Source organism: Bos taurus, chromosome 14 (genome assembly GCF_002263795.3).
Source record: "Bos taurus isolate L1 Dominette 01449 registration number 42190680 breed Hereford chromosome 14, ARS-UCD2.0, whole genome shotgun sequence".
NCBI lineage: Eukaryota > Metazoa > Chordata > Mammalia > Artiodactyla > Bovidae > Bos > Bos taurus.
Genome location: NC_037341.1, coordinates 62,615,282 through 62,634,482, shown reverse-complemented (window position 1 = coordinate 62,634,482; position 19,201 = coordinate 62,615,282). Strand labels below are relative to the sequence as shown.

Genomic DNA, 19,201 nt, shown 5'->3' with positions numbered 1-19,201 from the left:
TGAGTAAGATGTGTGCCACAGCCTCAAGTTGATCAAGGACCAACATGCTGGGACAACCACTCCAAATGGGCATACAGTCTCACTTTAAGATAGCAGACTAACCTTGGGAGTTTACCTATCCTACCTCTATTTTTCAATTATGAAAGCAAAATGTAGAGCTACAAGGATTTAGCTCTTCTTCTGCCATTTTGAAAAAAATAATTAAAAGATTTACTCCAGCAAAATTGAAAATGAATCCAAGAAATAGGGAAACCATGAAACAATGGAAATATTCCAGTTCAGATGAAAAGAAACCCTAGTGGGACAGCCTATACTTAATCCAAACTGGAATAACAGAACAGAGTGCCTGGCGAAGAACATCTTCAACAGAGCAAAAGGTTATCATGACCGAACTGGATGCTTGAGAATCAAGAAGTAAATCGTGAGGTGTCACATAAGTACTGAAGATCCAAGTTTCTCCAGAGGAGACAAAGAGAGTTAGAAACTCTAGAAAGATAAACATACATAAAAGAATTATGGTCTAAATATGAAGCAAACTAAAATACAGTTTGTATTTAAACAATTAATGGAATATAAAACCATTGATGTATGAAGCAAATAAAGTCAAACTTTTATGGCCAAGGGAGAGAGTCAATCAATACAGTGAATTCCTCTAAATTCTCTGTGAGTTCCAGGCCACTGGGTAAAATACCTGCTTCTCTATTGTATGACTTTATTTTTCCTTTTGAAAGTGGTTTTGACTTTACGGTCTGTTTTCCTTACATATTATCCCCTTTATCTCCTTTTATTCCCCGCCCCCCCCACCAGGAGAAGGTGACTTCTGGTTAAAAACCTTTTATTTTCCCCAAAGCCATTTTTGCTTGCTTATTCCTGATCTTTTCTGATCTTTATAAAATAGTTAAGTAAGCTTTACTATCTGAAAATACAAACCTGAGCTGCTGTGCTGTACTTAGTCTCTCAGTCTTCTCTGACTCTTTGTGACCCCCATGGAGCATAGCCCACCAGGCTCTTCTGTCCATCAGGATTCTCCAGGCAAAAATACTGGAGTGGGTTGCCATGCCCTCCTCCAGGGGATCTTCCCGACCCAGGGACTGAACCCCGGTCTCACGCATTGCAGGTGGATTATTGACCGACTGAGCCACCAGGGAAGCCCTAATCCATATCCATTAAGAAATAATTAGTTTTTAACAAACATTGATTCCTCAATCTCTTATTGCTTGATTGAATTTCAATTTTTAATTGGAAATTCAATTTAGTTAAAAATCATTAATTCCTGTTTTAAAGAAACAGTTACCTGAAGTTCACATGCTTGAGTTTATTTCAGAGTTTGTTTGTTTTTCTCTTCTGTTGAAGTAAAGTAAGATGAAATATAAAGTAAAATGAGATATACTGCTTTTTAACTTTAAAATATTAATAGTGATTATTTAGGCAGTAGAATATTAAAAATAAGTTCTATTTTCTTTATATTCTTTATTTTTCTGAATGTTCTCTCATAAACATGTACTGATTCTATACTTAAGTTTCTTAGAACAGAACACTAATATAGGACTATTTGAGTATATTGCTGCTGCTGCTGCTGCTAAATCACGTTAGTCGTGTCTGACTCTGTGCGACCCCATAGATGGCAGCCCACCTCTGTCCCTGGGGTTCTCCAGGCAAGAATACTGGAGTGGGTTGTCATTTCCTTCTCCAATGCATGCATGCTAAGTTGCTTCAGTTGTGTCCAACTCTGTGTGACCGTATGGACAACAGCCCACCAGGCTCCTCTGTCCACAGGATTCTCCTGGGACCAGAAAATTTCAGGTTCCATGGCTTTCTTTTTGACAAGGGAAATGGAAAAGCTGAGTGATAATACAAAAATTGTATTGACTATGGTTTAAGTAGGTGAGTTGAACACGTTTCAACCCATCGTCTCTGTTTTATGTCTGAAATCTCTACATCGTGGAACTCTGCGTAAACGTTGCCCACTTGTGTAAACCTAAGAAATTTCCAATTATTTGGGGACCTTTTAAAATGTAATTTTATTTATTTATTTTTGGCTGTGCTGGGTCTCTGCTGCTGCAGGGGCTTTTCTCTAGTTGTGACGAGTGAAGGCCGCTCTCCAGTTGCGGTGCTCGGGCTTCTCACTGCGGTGGCTCCTCCTGTTGTGGAGCACGGGCCCTAGAGCATGAGGGCTTGAGTGGTTGCAGCTGCAGGACTAGGGCACAGGCTCAGAAGTCGTGGTGCACGGGCTTAGCTGTTCTGCAGCATGTGGGATCTTCCTGGATCAGGGATCGAACCCATGTCTCCTGCATTGGCAGGTGAACTCTTTGCCACGGAGCGACCAGGAAAGCACCCATTTGGGGACTTTGAGCAAGGACTTTATTAATTGAAGACTTCAGGCAAGAGAAAGAGGAATGGTAGGTTTGTTTTAAACTTCCTTAAAATGTACCTTAAGAGAAAGTACAGTGATGGTTGCCAGGGACTGAGATGGGGGCAACAGTGGTGGGTAAGAATGGGAAGTTAGTGTTTAATGGACACAGAGTTTCAGTTTGGGAAGATGGAAAGAGTTCTGGAGACATATGCTAGTAACGGTTGCAAGAATGTACTTAATGCCACTGACTGGTACACTTAATATGGTTAACATGGTTAATTTTACATTATGTATATTTTATCACAATAAAAAGTCCCTGTTTCTTAAATCTAGATATGATTCAACATGACTTCAATGAGACTCTTCTTCTATAGAAAATGTTATGAAGGTTTGAATTTTCAGTTGGTTTGGGTTTCATTCAGATGTGACTTTGTTAAATAGCAGATTACATATATTTTTAAATATGAAGTTAACATAGTTCCCCCAACAGGTATCACCCAACTAAAGTTAAAAGAGCCATCTACACAGTATTGAGGGGAAAACGGAATTCACGTTTTAAAAAAACATTTGTTTGAATTTATTTGACTGCATTGGGTTAGAGTCAGGTCTCAGTTGTGGCATGTGGCGTCTAATTCCCCGACTAGGGATTGAACCCTGGCCCCTGCATTAGGAGGGGCCACTGGACCACCAACGAAATCCCTCACTTTTTTTTTTTTCATTTAAAAAGTTAGAATTTTTCTGTGAGAAAAATGGAGGAAAAGGAAACACTTAATATGTATTCACAATTAAAATAAGTTGTGTAAAAAAGCAAAGGGAAACAAGGTTATGAAACTATTATGACATCACTTTACACATGTATCACTTACCTGCACCCAAAATTTCACTAGCTTCTTGTTGTCAGATCAAATCCAGTTTGTTTTAAATTGATAAACTCTAGGTCCTTCACTGGAGAAGGCAATGGGACCCCACTCTGGTACTCTTTCCTGGAGGGTCCCATGGATGGAGGAGCCTGGTGGGCTGCAGTCCATGGGGTCGATAAGAGTAGGGTGTGACTGAGCGACTTCACTTTCACTTTTCACTTTCATGCATTGGAGAAGGAAACAGCAACCCACTCCAGTGTTCTTGCCTGGAGAATCCCAGGGGCGGGGGAGCCTGGTGGGCTGCCATCTATGGGGTGGCACAGAGTCGGACACGACTGAAGCGACTTAGCAGCAGCAGCAGGTCCTTCACAGACCTACCTTATGGGTTGTACGCTTTTCCTATTCCCAGCTATTTTCTTGATCTCAGATAAGTGAGTGTCTATTTCAGTTACTAGGAAAGTATTTATGATGTTTCTTATTCATGGGCAACCCTTTCACTCCTGGGTCATGCTAAATATTACATGTCCTTTGAAGCCTAACTCAAAGTTCACTTCCCCTCCAAAGTCATCTCAATGCCATATACCCATACTTAATCTATTCACTAATCACCTACCAGAGATTTACTGAGTGGTTATTATGTGTCCAGCACTACACTAGGCACTATGAGAATTGGTACCCAACACGGAAGATATAGTTCTAGATCTCAGCTGCCTATGCTGTCCAGCCTCCCCAACTGGACTGTAACCCTTTCAGAGACTAGCTGCTCCTGTGTTAACCCTTGTAGTATCCTACTTAGCTGGGACATCCTGGGTGAGGTGGGACGTGTGCTGGTCATTGAAAGGTCTAGGTGACTGGACCACATCTGCCTGGTGTTAGTGGTGAGCAAATGAGAGACAATTGGAGGAAGCTTACCAGTCCCTGAATACAAAAGAAATCTTTATACTTAGGTGCTCAACAACAGGGGCCACCATATGGAGTGAATATATATTGAATGAATACATCAAGGTGAACATATCGATTAGCCTTCCAGAGGGAAGACTCAGGATGAGGTGACGTTTAAGTAAGCAGGAAGAAAGTCAGAGGTATTGATTTCTCTGTGGTAGAAGAGACAGAGATTGCTTCTTTGAGTCAGGACCTAAGGACTACATTTCTGACGATTTCAAGTTCTGGGTTTGACCAACACGTGGAGCTGCATGCCAGTGGGAGGGCTGCCGTCTTGGCAGCTTTGTCAAGAGAAAAAAGACGGCTGAATGAGCTAAATCTTACCTGGCCAACAGAAATTCCCTAGCTTTACTATAAACCATTACAGCAGAAAAAATAGGTTTAGAAGCATTGGAAACAGGCCAAAAAAGAGACTCAAGGAGATAGCAGGATCTAATAGACAAGTAGGCAGTGGATTGGACAGAGTCGGCGTGAGAAAGAGACAAAAGCAGATAGAGAGACTAAGCAGTGACCATGGAAAATGGCACAAGCCCTGCTGTCCACATGAGACTCTCCTGTAGAGATGGGCCAGCCAGCAGGAGGCAACAAGGGAGATTCCACTAATGCATACTGACCATCTCTGTATGGAGCCCAAATCTTCTCCTAGAACCAGCAGTAGCATTACTATGTAGGGTCACTCTTCCAAATTTATGAACAGGATATGTACCTAAAGCCCATTTGTAATTTAACTGGCCAACAAAGGTCTGTCTAGTCAAAGCTATGGTTTTTCCAGTAGGCATATATGGATGTGAGAGTTGGACTGTAAAGAAAGCTGAGCGCCAAAGAACTGATGCTTTTGAACTGAGGTGTTGGAGAAGACTCTTGAGAGTCCCCTGGACAGCAAGGAGGTCCAAACAGTCCACCCTAAAGGAAATCGGTCCTGAATACTCATTGGAAGGACTGATGCTGAAGATGAAACTCCAATACTTTGGCCACTTGATGTGAAGAACTGACTCATTTGAAAAGACCTGATATTGGGAAAGATTGAAGGTGGGAGGAGAAGGGAACAACAGAGGATGAGATGGTTGGATGGCATCACTGACATGAGTTTGAGTAAGCCCTGGGAGTTGGTGATGGACAGGGAAGTCTGGGCTGCTGCAATCCATGGGCTCGCAATGAGTCGAACACGAGCGACTGGACTGAACTGAACTGAAATGTATTTTTCTCCAGAAATTATTTTAATTAGGTTAGACACTTACGCCAAATCCCCCAAACCTATTTACTCTATATGTACCCAAAGTCCACATAGGTACAGGTATTTCAGTAATTTCTAATTACCCCATACATTCCAGTTACTCTGGCTGCCTAAGAAATAATTCTAAAATATATGGACTTAACAATTTTTATTTTGCACATGAATTTGTTGTTTAGGGCAGGATTCCGCAGGGATCACAGTAATAAAGAATCTGTCTACTAATGCAGAAGACACAGGAGACACAGGTTTGATCCCTCGATCGGGAAGATCTCCTGGACTAGGAAATGGCAACCCACTCCATTATTCTTGCCTGAAAAATTACATGGACAGAAGAGGTTGGTGGTCTACAGTCCATGGGGTCTCAAAAGAGTCAGATATAACTAAGTGACTAAACACACAATACAGCTCAGCAGGGACAGTTTCTCTCCGGTTCACTTGGCATCAGGAAGGGCAAGGGGGACCTGGGGCTGGGGCCTGGAATCCTTGGGAGACCTGCCCACTCACACATCTGGTTGCTGATGCATGTTGTCTGGCTGAGATCTTAGCTGGAGGTGTTAGCTGAAACCTACATGTGGCTCCTCTCTATGGTCTGGGCTTCCTCATAACATGGTGGCTGGTTTCTAAAGAACAGCTGAGAAAAAAAATAAGTTGAATGCTTTTTATAATCCAGCCTTGGAGGTCACCTGGCATTGTTTCCCTTGTGCTCTATCAATTGGACCAATCACAAAGCCTGTGTGGGTTCAAGAGGAAGGCAATAGACTCTACTTCTTGAGGTAGAGTAGCAATACTCAAGAAAAGCATGGAGGATGGATGGGGTAGATATAATTACAGGGCCATTTTTGGAGAGTACAATCTGCCACAACATGTAACATTACTTCTAGGAAAAAAATACTATATGCTTGCATGCATGCTCAGTCGCTTCAGTCTTGTTTAACTCTTTGAGACCCTAGGGATTATAGCCCGTTGGGGCTCCTCTGTTCATGGGGATTCTCCAGGCAAGAATACTGGAGTGTATTGCCATGATCTCTTCCAGGGGATCTTTGTAACCCAGGGATAAAATCTGCATCTCCTGCATTGCAGGCAGATTCTTTACTGAGCCACCAGGGAAGCCACATAAGGTAGGTACTAATTACTATTATATTAGCCAGGTAAGAAACTGTGACCTTGGTAATTTGCCCAAAGTGACACCTGTAAGTGGTAGAGACAGGATTTACCTCTAGATCAGTTTAACTAGATGGAAGGAGCCTGAATCCCTGGGTTACTGTGTGGAGTGGAGCCCTTCTCCCAAATCTAATTTATGGGTGACTGAAAAAGGAACAATACTGCATTATGCCATTGGGACTTGGGGCTATTTATTGGAGCAGTGAGCCTATCTTGACTGGGTTAGTACAGGGAAGACAGGATTGATACACTCGAGCACAACTAACTTAAGGATTTCCTTTTATAAGATGAAATGGCTCTTGCTATTTGCATAAGGCAGGGTATGTGCATAAAGGAAAATTATTCTCTAGGTCAGTCCCTATCAGTCTCATATCTTCTCAACTAGGAGGACAAGTAGCCTTTGGGAATAGGGCTGGGCGTACTGACGTGGAATCCTTGACACTGATATGAACAAGTGCCTGCAAATTAGGCTCGGTGATCACCAACTGAGGAATGCTTCTTCTAAGGTTTGACTCTGGTGTAAAATCCAGTGGTTCCTAGGTTGTTTGCTTGTCTCTTTTCTTTTGTTTTTTTTTTTTTTTTACCTTACAGAGAAGATTCTCTTTTTGACTACACTGGCCAGCATGGCTGTGAAGGAGAAACCTTGGTTGCTGTCAACACTTAGGTCTCTGGGCAAGTTGCCTGTATAATGAGACTATAAGTTCCATGATGGTGGAGACCTTGTCTCTCTTGTTCACCACAGTATTCGTAGTGTCTAGTCTAATGCCTGGCACACAGTAGGTGCTCAAAACTTATTGAATGCAAGAAAGACTATAGGTTTGAATAAAAGCTCAAGCAAACAATAGTCAGAAGTCCATAAAGTAACTTGGGCTCTTTATGCCAGTGGCAGCTATTACTCAAGGGCCACTGAGGAAGAAGCCCAAAATGCCTGCTATGAACTGTGGGTTCAGCAGCCACTTACTAAAATGCTTGCTGATTGAGTGATGCTGCCTCATGCTGAACCTGATCCATGGTAAAACATGGGAAGGCATAGGATCGGATAACCACTGTGGGATGCTATTTTTTGAAGTTATCTCCAAGGATGTCGTAAATACGGTCGTCACAAAATTCGTCGTGGTTTTAGTTGCATGAATCAGATGAAAGTCTGTGGGAGTCAGCAGAGCAGCGAGCCAAAGAATACAACACTCTTCTCAGCATTTACCTCTAATGGATGGGGTTTAAATTCATCAAAGCAAAAAAATTCTAGGACAAACCTTCAAAGAATTCATCTTTGCATAAAAGCAATATGCAGTCTGGTTTTCCTACACTCACTGGGTTCTGGAGAAGGAAATGACAACCCACTCCAGTATTCTTGCCTGGGAAATCCCATGGACAGAGGAGCATGGTGGGCCTCAGTCTATGGGGTCACAAGGAATTCGACATGACTGAGTGACTGAACATGCACTCATTGGGACAGAATTCAGAAAATATGGACAATTCTCCCATTAGGACAGGCAGCAGCTGGGATATCTTGCAGACTACAGCCTTCTTTTCTTGAAAATTAAATATTGAACTTTAATGTAAGTATACTATGTTTTCTATTAGTGCCCACTAAATTTTAAAGGGATGCTATGTCTCTAATTAAAGGGATTTATAAAAATATGTCCCCCAAATCCCTAAACCTCACTACAAAAATAATAAGCACAGACTGCTTTGGGTTTAAAGCATGTGGCTCCAGTGAATTTAAATATTTAAGGGAAAGAGACACGTGTACCCCAATGTTCATCGCAGCACTGTTTATAATAGCCAAGACATGGAAGCAACCTAGATGTCCATCAGCAGATGAATGGATAAGAAAGCTGTGGTACATATACACAATGGAGTATTACTCAGCCATTAAAAAGAATACATTTGAATCAGTTCTAATGAGGTGGATGAAACTGGAGCCTATTATACAGAGTGAAGTAAGCCAGAAGGAAAAACATAAATACAGTATACTAACGCATATATATGGAATTTAGAAAGATGGTAACAATAACCCGGTGTACGAGACAGCAAAAGAGACACTGATGTATAGAACAGTCTTATGGACTCTGTGGGAGAGGGAGAGGGTGGGAAGATTTGGGAGAATGGCAATGAAACATGTAAAATATCATGTAGGAAACGAGTTGCCAGTCCAGGTTCGATGCACGATGCTGGATGCTTGGGGCTGGTGCACTGGGACGGCCCAGAGGGATGGTATGGGGAGGGAGGAGGGAGGAGGGTTCGGGATGGGGAACACATGTATACCTGTGGTGGATTCATTTTGATATTTGGCAAAACTAATACAATTATGTAAAGTTTAAAAATAAAATAAAATTGGAAGAATAAAAAAAAATAAAATAAAATAAAATTAAAAAAAAAAAATATTTATCATATAATTTTTATATCAATGTGTTAATGAGCATTAACTTTCATGGCATCACTTCTGGAAACAATAAAAAATACTATATTTTGGAATGCTATTTCTGGTTGGGTTTCCATCACAGGGCACCATTAAAATAAGGGTTGATTTCATGAAAAATAATGGCACATTCCTTTCTAAACTTGAAATTTCAAACACCAGCCATGAAAGAAGCAAACAGTACAGCCTGGAGTCAGAGATTTTCGACTTTTTTCCAAGTTTCTTTATCAAATTGCCACAGAGACTCAAAGCCCCCAAAGCAGGTGTTCTTTCCTAGTCCAAAGAATAAGGAATGTTTAAGAAAATCCTCTTTTTTTAATTCCCCTGAGAATACATGAAGAAACATTGCTAAGCATCCATTTCACATGTTAGGGATTTGGATTGAGTTTAAACACCAGCTTGTACATAATGTCATAGCTCCGATTTTCTTAGGCTAGGGTGATGGTGCTGATGTAACAGAAAGGATGGCTGGGACTAAACACACGGCTGGAAACGCAATAATACATGACAGCAGCCAGCTAACTGCAAAGGCACCTAGTTAGTTGGGGAGGAAAATTAGGCAGTATCTTCCGCAAATTAAGAGTGACATGGGAAATGAGGCAATTCTTATATAAGTCACTCTAAACAATAATATTAATATCTCCTATATTGTTCTTGAATATCCAATAAATCAAGTAAGATTTTGCATTCAGATTACTTGGGAAGTGTCAGCATTCCCTATTTCATTTTGACTGTGTCCTGTTCTAAGAACCTCTGATAGGTGAACCTGCAGGCTCTATCCAGAGTAACTGAGATTTACATTACAACTGATCAATTTACATGTGTGTGCTTTATATCAAACTGAAAAGTGACATAAGTTCTCTAATGCTCATTTCAATTGTCATGAGCACACAAAGTATCTTCTAGAATATTCCTGCAGCTACGATCGATTTCATATAACATTCTGCATTCTTCATCTGAGTACTATTGCTTGTTTTCTTTGACTGGATAAAAGTCCCTTTGTAAACAGCTATAGTCTTACTTCTTTGATCCATGGCTTTAACTTGTATAAATTGTATTAACACTGTACGTTTTCCCTCTTAACCCCTATTTAACCAGGCAGGAGGTCAGTCCAAGTATATAAGACTACTTAAGGATTAAGGAGGAAAACAAAAGAAATTTACAGTTTGGTAACTCTGTGGATACCATCCCTTTCACAGGGAAATTAGAGAATATTGTGAAATTCACAACACTCAGAGAATAAAATCAGATGCGGTGGAACTGATATGGAAACAGTGGTGTGGGTTTTGTCCAGTGCGGTTCCAAGACCTTTCAGCATCACCAGCTTGCATATCATTTAACTCAGAGGTGGACAGACTTCACAGGATCCAGGAACTTGGATGGGAAAAATATTATATCTTTAGTTTCACCAACCTCAAACTGAAATTTAGTATCTTTCAATTAAAATGTAGGCCACAAACCACCTACCACCGTCCCGTGATTTTGTTGCCAAGAGAAGTCACAAATATTCTCACTTCCTATTACAGTCACTGTAGCCATCTCAAAATACCTTTTACACTCATTTCTGCTTCACAATTATGGTAGTTATTATAACTGCTGCCAATTTGGTTTATTTAATAATGAATTATTAACAACACACATTTCACAATTTTTGAAAATCTGGTGAATGTATTTCAATAAAAGTAGTTTCCTTTGTAATCCTGCATACTTTATTATGCATTTAAAAACATCACTCTAAAAAGAACCTATAGGCTTTGTCAGCCTGATAAAAGGTCTATGACATCCGAAAGGTTACAGTCCCTAAAACTGAAAGCAGTTGACATGCAACATCCAGGTTTCTAGAGTAAATCATTCCTTGCTAGTATGTTTTGAAGTTGAAGCAAACTTAACCTGAAATCAACACAGTCTCAATGCTGTAAATAGATGATTCTGATGAGACTCTTTCCCCCGCCCTTATTTTGCCATAAGGAAAGACCTGTAGATTCTGAAGAATCTCCGTTATTATTAGAAAGGCTGCTTTCTTCTAATGATAAACTTTGTCATTGACATTTTGCCAATCAACATTGAATTGTTTACTTATTTTGTGTTGCTGAAATCCAATCTGTTTTATTAGGGCATTGAATACAATTATTTTATAACTCTAAAGCATATAGAGAGCATCAAGAAAATCATTGCTTCCTGGAAAAATTTTAATGATAATTCCTAATTTTGAGTAAAAGAAGCTAACATCAAAGTACCCCATCAAAGATACTGCTTTTAAATGACAGTGCTGCTGGCTATTGGTCCTATTCATACTTACTGGAAGCATTGCAAATCAATGAACATATTTCTAGGAGTGTTAAGAATATGACCTCTGAGTTATTATGAGACAAATTAAACAATGAGATAATGCCTCAGTAGTTGTGCCTGGAGTGTAAGCACATTAGATTTTTTGGAAAATCCTCCATGGAGACTCTGGCCAAAAATAGACATATCGAATGCCAGCAAGTCAAATGAATATTCACTCATTGAAAGTTATTGAGAAATTATTTGTACACTCACAACTTATTTTTGAAGTTAAATACTGTTTATTCATCTCCAAGAGTAAAATAAAGGTGATCAGAATTCAGAAACTAATAAAGAATATAGAAAAGAACAATATTATTCTTGCATTAAATTGATATATAGCTTAAATATTATAAAATATGTATTCTTCATTTAAATGGTCAAATCATTATTTTCTATTCATCAGTAGGTATATTAAATGTGGTGCTCTAAAATTTTCTTTTTTTCCAGTTACATCTGTAAGATTTAGCTAGCTGGCTATAAATCTAGGCTTCAATTAACTTCAATACCAGAGGTTTTATTTGAATTACAAGCTACAAACATCATCCAACTTGTATGCAATGACAGAAAATTCAAAATTACTCAACCTGGGGAAGAAATGAACTACAGCAACGCAAATCCCCCCTCCTCCAATTTGCAGTACATATTGTTATAGGAATAGAGATAAAAAGCCTTATTAATCACAGTTATCAAATTACTCATTGAAGAACTAGAACAATTTTTGGTGACTATTTTTATCTGTGTTTGAATTAAAGTAGATCTACCCATGATAATTTAGTTTTAGGGCTATTGCTTTCTTCTCTAGGTAATTATTTCAATTTTGAAGTACAAAAATAGCTTACATGATGCCTTAGCGAAGACCATCCAACACTTTCCTTTTCACAGCTGAATTTTCAGAGGAAGATACTGCAAATGTGCACGTTTGCTCAAACAACCAAAAGGCAACGGCATGCGCACATGTCAGGGGTCCCACCCCAACTTCCTTGGCACAGTCCGGAGTGTTTTTCTCTAAACAGGAAGCTGTTGACAGTTTTCCCTGGTATTTTCAGAATACTTGATTTACTAGAAAACCCCCAACTTTTGTTTCAAACTGTAACGTTCTTTACCACTGTGCCTATTGTTGCTCCTTATGAACGCTACAAACAAGACAGAGACCACATTCCGAACTATCCTAGGCTGATTCAGAATATGGTAGCAAATACATACATATATATAAAAAGGCAAACTTAGCCCCTTATTGCTAAGCTGTGCTGGCGTCTTTAAACTCGAAACAATACTGAAGGGGAGATTCCTGGAATTCAACGGGGAATATCTGGCTCAAGCTGCAAAGTCTGTATCTCTAAACTATGTCACGTTAGCAAGTACTGAACAAGGGAGGCGATTATATTTTAACCTACTTCCCAGAACATGAATCCAAATTTAACCAAATGCCAGAGATTCCGCCCCAAATGAACAAGTAGAAGCTGCTTCACATTTTTTTCTCTGGGTACAACAATAATTGCTCATGAAGACAAACTTGTAAGAGGTGAGAGAGAGGGGAAAGCCGCTGTGATTTATAAACACATCTTACTATTGTATATAAAGCAAACTGATTACCTCACACAGCAGAAGTGCAAGATTTAACAGTCCATGCTCCGCAGCCCCTGGACGCAGAAGCAGCAGCGTGGAGAGCAGCGGCAGCGGCCAGCACCCACCCAGCCTCTCACAGGCCTTTGACTGTGCGGACTCAGCCACAGGCTCTGCCTCTAGCTGACGTCAAAGTCCCTGTCACATGGCCAGATGAAAGCCAAGAGAGCATTGGTTGTCGTAGCAACCACAGAACAGCTCTGAAATTATTTCAATAGGTCATCTGTCACTGCGGTGTGTATGTGTGTGTGAGTGCGTGTGTGTGTCTGTGTGCACACCCCACCACCCATCACGGACAGCTCCCCGACAACCTCAGCCCTTGAAGTGGTGACTGCAAAGTGCCTGCAACTTTCCTCTTCAGGGCTGTGGGGGTCTGTTCCTTACAGTTCTCGGCAGGAAAAGGCATGCCCCTCTCGAGTCCTACTAGTCCCACCGTTACCAGCGTGAAGCTCGTGGCTCTCTCTCTCTCTGTAGAACAGAAGGAAAGAACTGAGAAATTCTGGGAGTAGTATTCCAAGCTAATTAAATCTGTTCGTCAGTAAATGGAATAAAAACTGAAGCTCAAAAGGGAGCTGGAAGAAAAGATATTTTTAAAATGATCTAAGAATCCACATCCTTGTACTGAGACCATGCTGGTCATGGCAAGACAGAGGAGAAACATGGGGTGTGGTGGCCCTAAGTCAGATCCGAGTCTGATGAGCCTCACATCAACTAGGATGGGGAGTCAGGTGAGATGAATTCGGGATCTGTACATTGTGAACTGTCTACGCAGGAATGAACCACTGAAAGAGCTTCAGAGCAGTGCTGCTTTAAAATACTTGACACTGAAAACTTTTTTGGGACTTTTACTTTAGGGGTCACCATACAGTTGCCAAATTCTCCCCTTCAAAACACTCTTGTCCACGTCCCCTTGGGACTCAGCATGGAAAAAAATGGGTAAGTGTCCCCAAACACAAACCTCAGTGAAAGTCCAGGACAGCAGAAGAAAAGGACCGCCCTGCTTGTTTTCTAACGTCAGCTTCGTTTCCCTTAGGACCAGCCTCACTTACTTCTAATACCACACACAAGGGCTTATTTCCCAGTTCCTTCTCCCTTTTAATTAACAGGAAGTCCATTCAATAAAATGAAATGAAATCCAGAGGAAGTTCTTCTGAAAAATACATTCAGAAAATGTATACACATTCAAAGAGGAAAGAGATTAAAAGGCAAGGAGAAAAGACTGCTCTCAAAACCTGAAGGATCTTCCTATGCTAGAGTTATTGGGATATCTAGTCTGGCTTCTTTAAACAGGAAAAAAAAGAAAAAAAAGACTAGGGTGCTACAAAATACAAGTGGAAGTTAAGCCAGCTGAGCAGATTACATTTATGTCACTGCAAAAGAATGAAATTTCTTCGGTTCCAGTCAGGAATTGCTTCTAGAACAGTAAGACTAATGTTCAAATTGTCTGACCATAGAATCCTCCTGTCCCATCTCCCTCTTCCTTTACTTCTGTCCTAGCCCCAACTGGGAGAAAAGATACATTTTTATTTGAAAAGATAGCTTCCTGATGCTATTATTAGCTATAGCACTGCAAAAGTAACATTAAAGTGTAATGCTGCAAGGAAAGCTCCCCCTTGCATTTCAGATAATGACAGCGGAAAATGTACCTATTAGCACCAGGACCATTGGCTCATTGATTCCAAGGTCTATCTCAATGCCTCAGGATGTTGCACCAATGGCAGATTTAGGCTGCAGTCACAATTCACAAATTCTTGCTTTGTTCCAGTGGAGGGTTCTGGTTTTCTGTCAGAAATGCACATCACAGCAATGAGGGGAGTGGGAGGAGAGGAAAAAAAGCATTTCCTTCTAGACTTCTAGGGCCCCATGTGCTCTGAACGGCTTGCTTTAATCCACAGCTGCCTGATCAGCACTTCCTTTATGCAGACTGCAGTACCACAGTTTGCCTATAGGTGATGTCCTCTGAAACAAGTTACCAGTTCTAAAAATTCCTAAAATTCTGGCCTTAAATTAGTTTAAGATTTAACCAATACCCACACTTTTTCATTTTGAATTTTCTATATTTCTAAGTCTTTTAAGATTTAGAATACTTTATTGTATACTGACTTAGGCACTCATTGTAAGTTAAAATTATCAGTGGACTGACCTTCCAAATGAAAAGTGGATAGTTGTCATTCTTTTCTCTGTAACATGCTTCCAACCTGCCATCACTGATTTACCTTTGGAAATCATCTAGAATTAGAGATTCCTCTTACAGCAAAGTAAGTTACTGGTCTTCTGCAGGGTTGAAATTGTGGTAGTGATCTCTTTGGAGCTCAGTGAAAGTGTTGTTCGCTTAGTCATGTCTGATTCTTTGCGACCCCGTGGACTGTAGCCTGCCGGGGTCCTCTGTCCGTTGAATTCCCCAGGCAAGAATACTGGAGTGAATTTTCTTCTCCAGGGGATCTTCCTGATCCAAGGATTGAACCCGGCTCTCCTGCATTGCAGGCAGTTTCTTTATCATCTAGGCCACCAGAAAGTCTAAAATCGTCACGCATGCATGCTAAGTCGCTTCTGTCATGTCAGACTCTTTGTGATGCGATGGCCTCTAGCCTGGCAAGCTCCTCTGTCCATGGGATTCTCCAGGAAAGAATACTGCAGTGGGTTGCCATACCCTCCTCCAGGGGATCTTCCTGACCCAGGGATCAAACCCGCGTCTCTTTTGTCTCCTGCATTGGCAGGCGGGTCCTTTACCACTAGCGCCACTTGGGAAACCCCAGGTTGCTACCAGTCTGGCTAATTAATCCAAATGTAGTTGAAAATATCATAGGAAATACACATGAGGGCCTTCTCCAACACAACCCACCATGTTGAAGAGAATATGAGTCATTTTCTTTTTTAAACAAAAACTCATTTTTTTAGGTGAACATGATTCACTGAATTTAAAAATACCCCTTCCAAAATAGCACTGCACCATAGCTTTCACTTGCTATATGAATGTCAAAGTTGCCTATTATTAGTTTGACCACTTTGCCGGAAATAACTGGTAAATGCCACTAAACAAGCAGTCTAACTTGGGTTCACACACTTGAATTAACAGGTGGTTTAGACCATGAGTAGACAACTATAATTAGCCTTTTATTTCTAGGTAGAAGTATTGCTGTGTCACTATCTCAACATTAGTGGGAAGGCCATAGACCTTCCCACTTTTCAAAGTTTTTAGAAGCATTGGGTTCAAACCTCATCTGGGCAAGTTACTCAATGCCTACATCCTAAGGTGGTTATGAGGATTACAAAGTTAAGGTTTTCTAAATTTCTGACACCCTGCCTCAGGGTAAGTGGCTCAAGGTATATCAATTCTTATTTATCTGTCTGATTCTGGTAAGTTTATAAAGACCTTCAGGAAAAAGATGAATCTTACTCATCTCTACAACTCTGTGGTTAGCCTAGGGCCCACAACACCATGTGTGCTCAATAAATGTTGGTGACGCCTCTGTGCTTAGTCACGTTGGACTCTTTGCGACCCCATGGACTGTAGCCCACCAGGGTCCTCTGTCCATGGGGATTCTCCAGGGAAGAATACCAGAGTGGGTTGCCATGCCCTCCTCCAGGGGATCTCCCCAGCCCAGGGATCAAGTCCAGGTCTCCTGCATTGCAGGTGGATTCTTTACCAGCTGAGCTACCCAGGAAACTTCCTCTACTGGGAAATAAATGCAGAGAAAGAAATAGTTCTTTTTTTCTTTCTGCTAACAAAGGAGAGCCTCCTTTCAACCCCCAAAAAAGGCCAAAGGAGGAAGAAAAAATACTGAATAATCACAAAATTTTCTAGCAATGAATGAGTTTAAGTAAATTTGTCAAGTAAATCAAATTTATCCCTACTAAATCATGTTTATTATAAGTGCACATAAGTTATATACTGATGTATTTTATGGCTATTGCTGTTGATATTGGGTAATCTTTTGCATTAACTGATCAGTTGAGCACCCACTATATCCGGAATATCTTTCTAAGTGCTATAGGTGTATTAAATCATTCAGTATAATAACTATGAGGTAGAAGGTATTCTTTTCCACATTTCAAAACTAAAGAAACTTAAGCATAGAGCAGTTAAATAACTTGCCTGTCTAGTACATGGCAGAGTCAGTATCTACACCAGGAAACCTAGCTCCATAGATTTTGGAGATAATTTACATTTGATATATTTTTGAAAAGCATTGGATTATTTCTTTTGGCTATTTTATACTTGGGGGTTGTTTTGTTTTTAATTTCTTAGGATTGGGGGAAGCCCAACTCATCTTTTTTGCACTTGAGAACTCTGCTTATCTTAATTTAGCTTTGGCCTAAGGAGTAATATGGGCTTCCCTGGTGGTTCAGACAGTAAAGAATCTGCCTTCGATGCAGGAAACACAGGTTCAATCTCTGGGTCGGGAAGACCACCTGGAGAAGGGAATGGCTACCCACTCCAGTATTCTTGCCTGGAGAATCCCCATGGACAGAGGAGCCTGGCAGCCTACAGTCCACGGGGTCTCAAAGAGCTGGACACAACTGAGCTAACACACGCAACACAAGGAGTAATATGCCAAGAAAGCTTAATCCAGAAGACTTGAATCAAGGAAAATGGGCAAAGTAAAATACTGAAAATATACTGAATAAAATCACCCCAACTTTTATAGTCCTAACTGAAGCAAATGTTTGGGTCTCACAGGCTTCAGTAATTTTTGTTTCACAGTATAAAGGAGTTTTTTTGTGTTCAAACTAATATCCTCACTGAGATAATAATGGGTAGATTTTTTTTTAAAGTGACTGGAAGGCATCAAAGAGTAGAAAAGGCAGCAAAATCTTTAAGTACCAAGATCTCAGATACAAAGAAAATATATTGATATAAGCCCAACAATCTCCACATTTTCTGTTATGTTTTCCCTCAAACTACTTGATAATCCCCAAGTAGTACAGGACTCCTAGCATTCTCAAAACTGGAGAGACAAACTTTGTGTATCTTGATTATATTAATGTCAATATCCTGGTTGTAACACTCTACTACAGCTTTGCAAGATATTACCTTTAGGGGGAAAGCGAAGAGAGAACATATGGGTTCTTTCTGTATTGTTGCTCACAACTGCATGAGAATCTACACTTATCTCAAAATAAAAGTTTAATTAAAATTTTTAAATGAAAGTGACATAAGACATTTCAGTCAAAAACTGAGGGTATTGTTTCAATAGGGTTACATACATTTCTGAAGCATTGTTTAAGCAGAAGAAAAATGATCCTATATGGAAATATAGGGATATAGAAAGGGCAGATGTATGAATTTAAATGAATACTAACTTTATAAACCCCAATGTATTATAGGGGTTAACGTGTATAGATTCAAAATATAGGGCAACATTAGCACAAAAGGTAAGAGAAGATGAGAATCAAAGTTTTCTAAAATTCTTATATTCTGGTCAAAATCCTAATTAATGTGCATACATGCTAAGTCGATTCAGTCATGTTAAATTCTTTGTGACCCCATGGACTGTAGCTTGCCAGGCTCCTCTGTCCATAGTATTCTCCAGGCAAGAATACTGGAGTGGGTTGCGATTCTCTACTCCAGGGGATCTTCCCAACCCAGGGATTGAACCCACACTTCATTGCATTGGCAGGTGGGTTCTTTACCACTAGCGCCATCTGGGAAGCCCGTCCTAATTCATAATAGTCTCTAATAAGGTAAGGTGCACAATGTAATCCTTGTAGTATCCATTAAAAGATTAACAAAAGGATGTATAGCTAACAAACTAATACAGCAGGAAAATAATTTTTAAAATTACTTGATTCCCAAAAGAAGCAAAAAAAAAAAAGGTGGGAGAGAAGAGAAAATGATAGAATAAATAGGAAGAAATAGTAACATTGAAGAGTTGATCATAAACACATTTCACTAATTATTATGATTACTATAATATATAAACTGACTGAATATTCCAATTAAAAAGCAACAAACATCAGACTATATTAATACAAAAATTCTAACTCTTTACTCCACACATTTACTCAATCACTTATAGAATAAGTAATGAAAGAAGGTAGAGATAAAGAATGCTTTAATGATACAATTAATTGATGCAGTTAATTGACAACACATGATGAATGATAATCTTAAAAATTACAAAATACACAACTTTTCCTCTCAAATATATTTAACAATATTGACTATATGCTGGCCACAGGAGTTTTTTCCAAAACATTATAAATTATCAAAATCACAGAGTATACTCTTTGTACTCTGTGTACAGGGGAACAAAGCTAGGACTCAATATTAAAAA

General features: G+C 39.9%; 1 protein-coding gene across 10 annotated transcripts in view; it reads right to left on the bottom strand.

Moving 5' to 3' along the window:
- The window catches only part of NCALD (neurocalcin delta), a 468,660-nt gene that overhangs the window by 80,809 nt on the left and 368,650 nt on the right, over positions 1–19,201 (bottom strand). Inside the window, exon 1 of one of the 10 annotated variants that reach the window (NM_001359912.1) lies at positions 12,894–13,044. The gene's annotated coding sequence lies outside the window, so the exon portion shown is untranslated. 10 annotated transcript variants of the gene reach the window in all.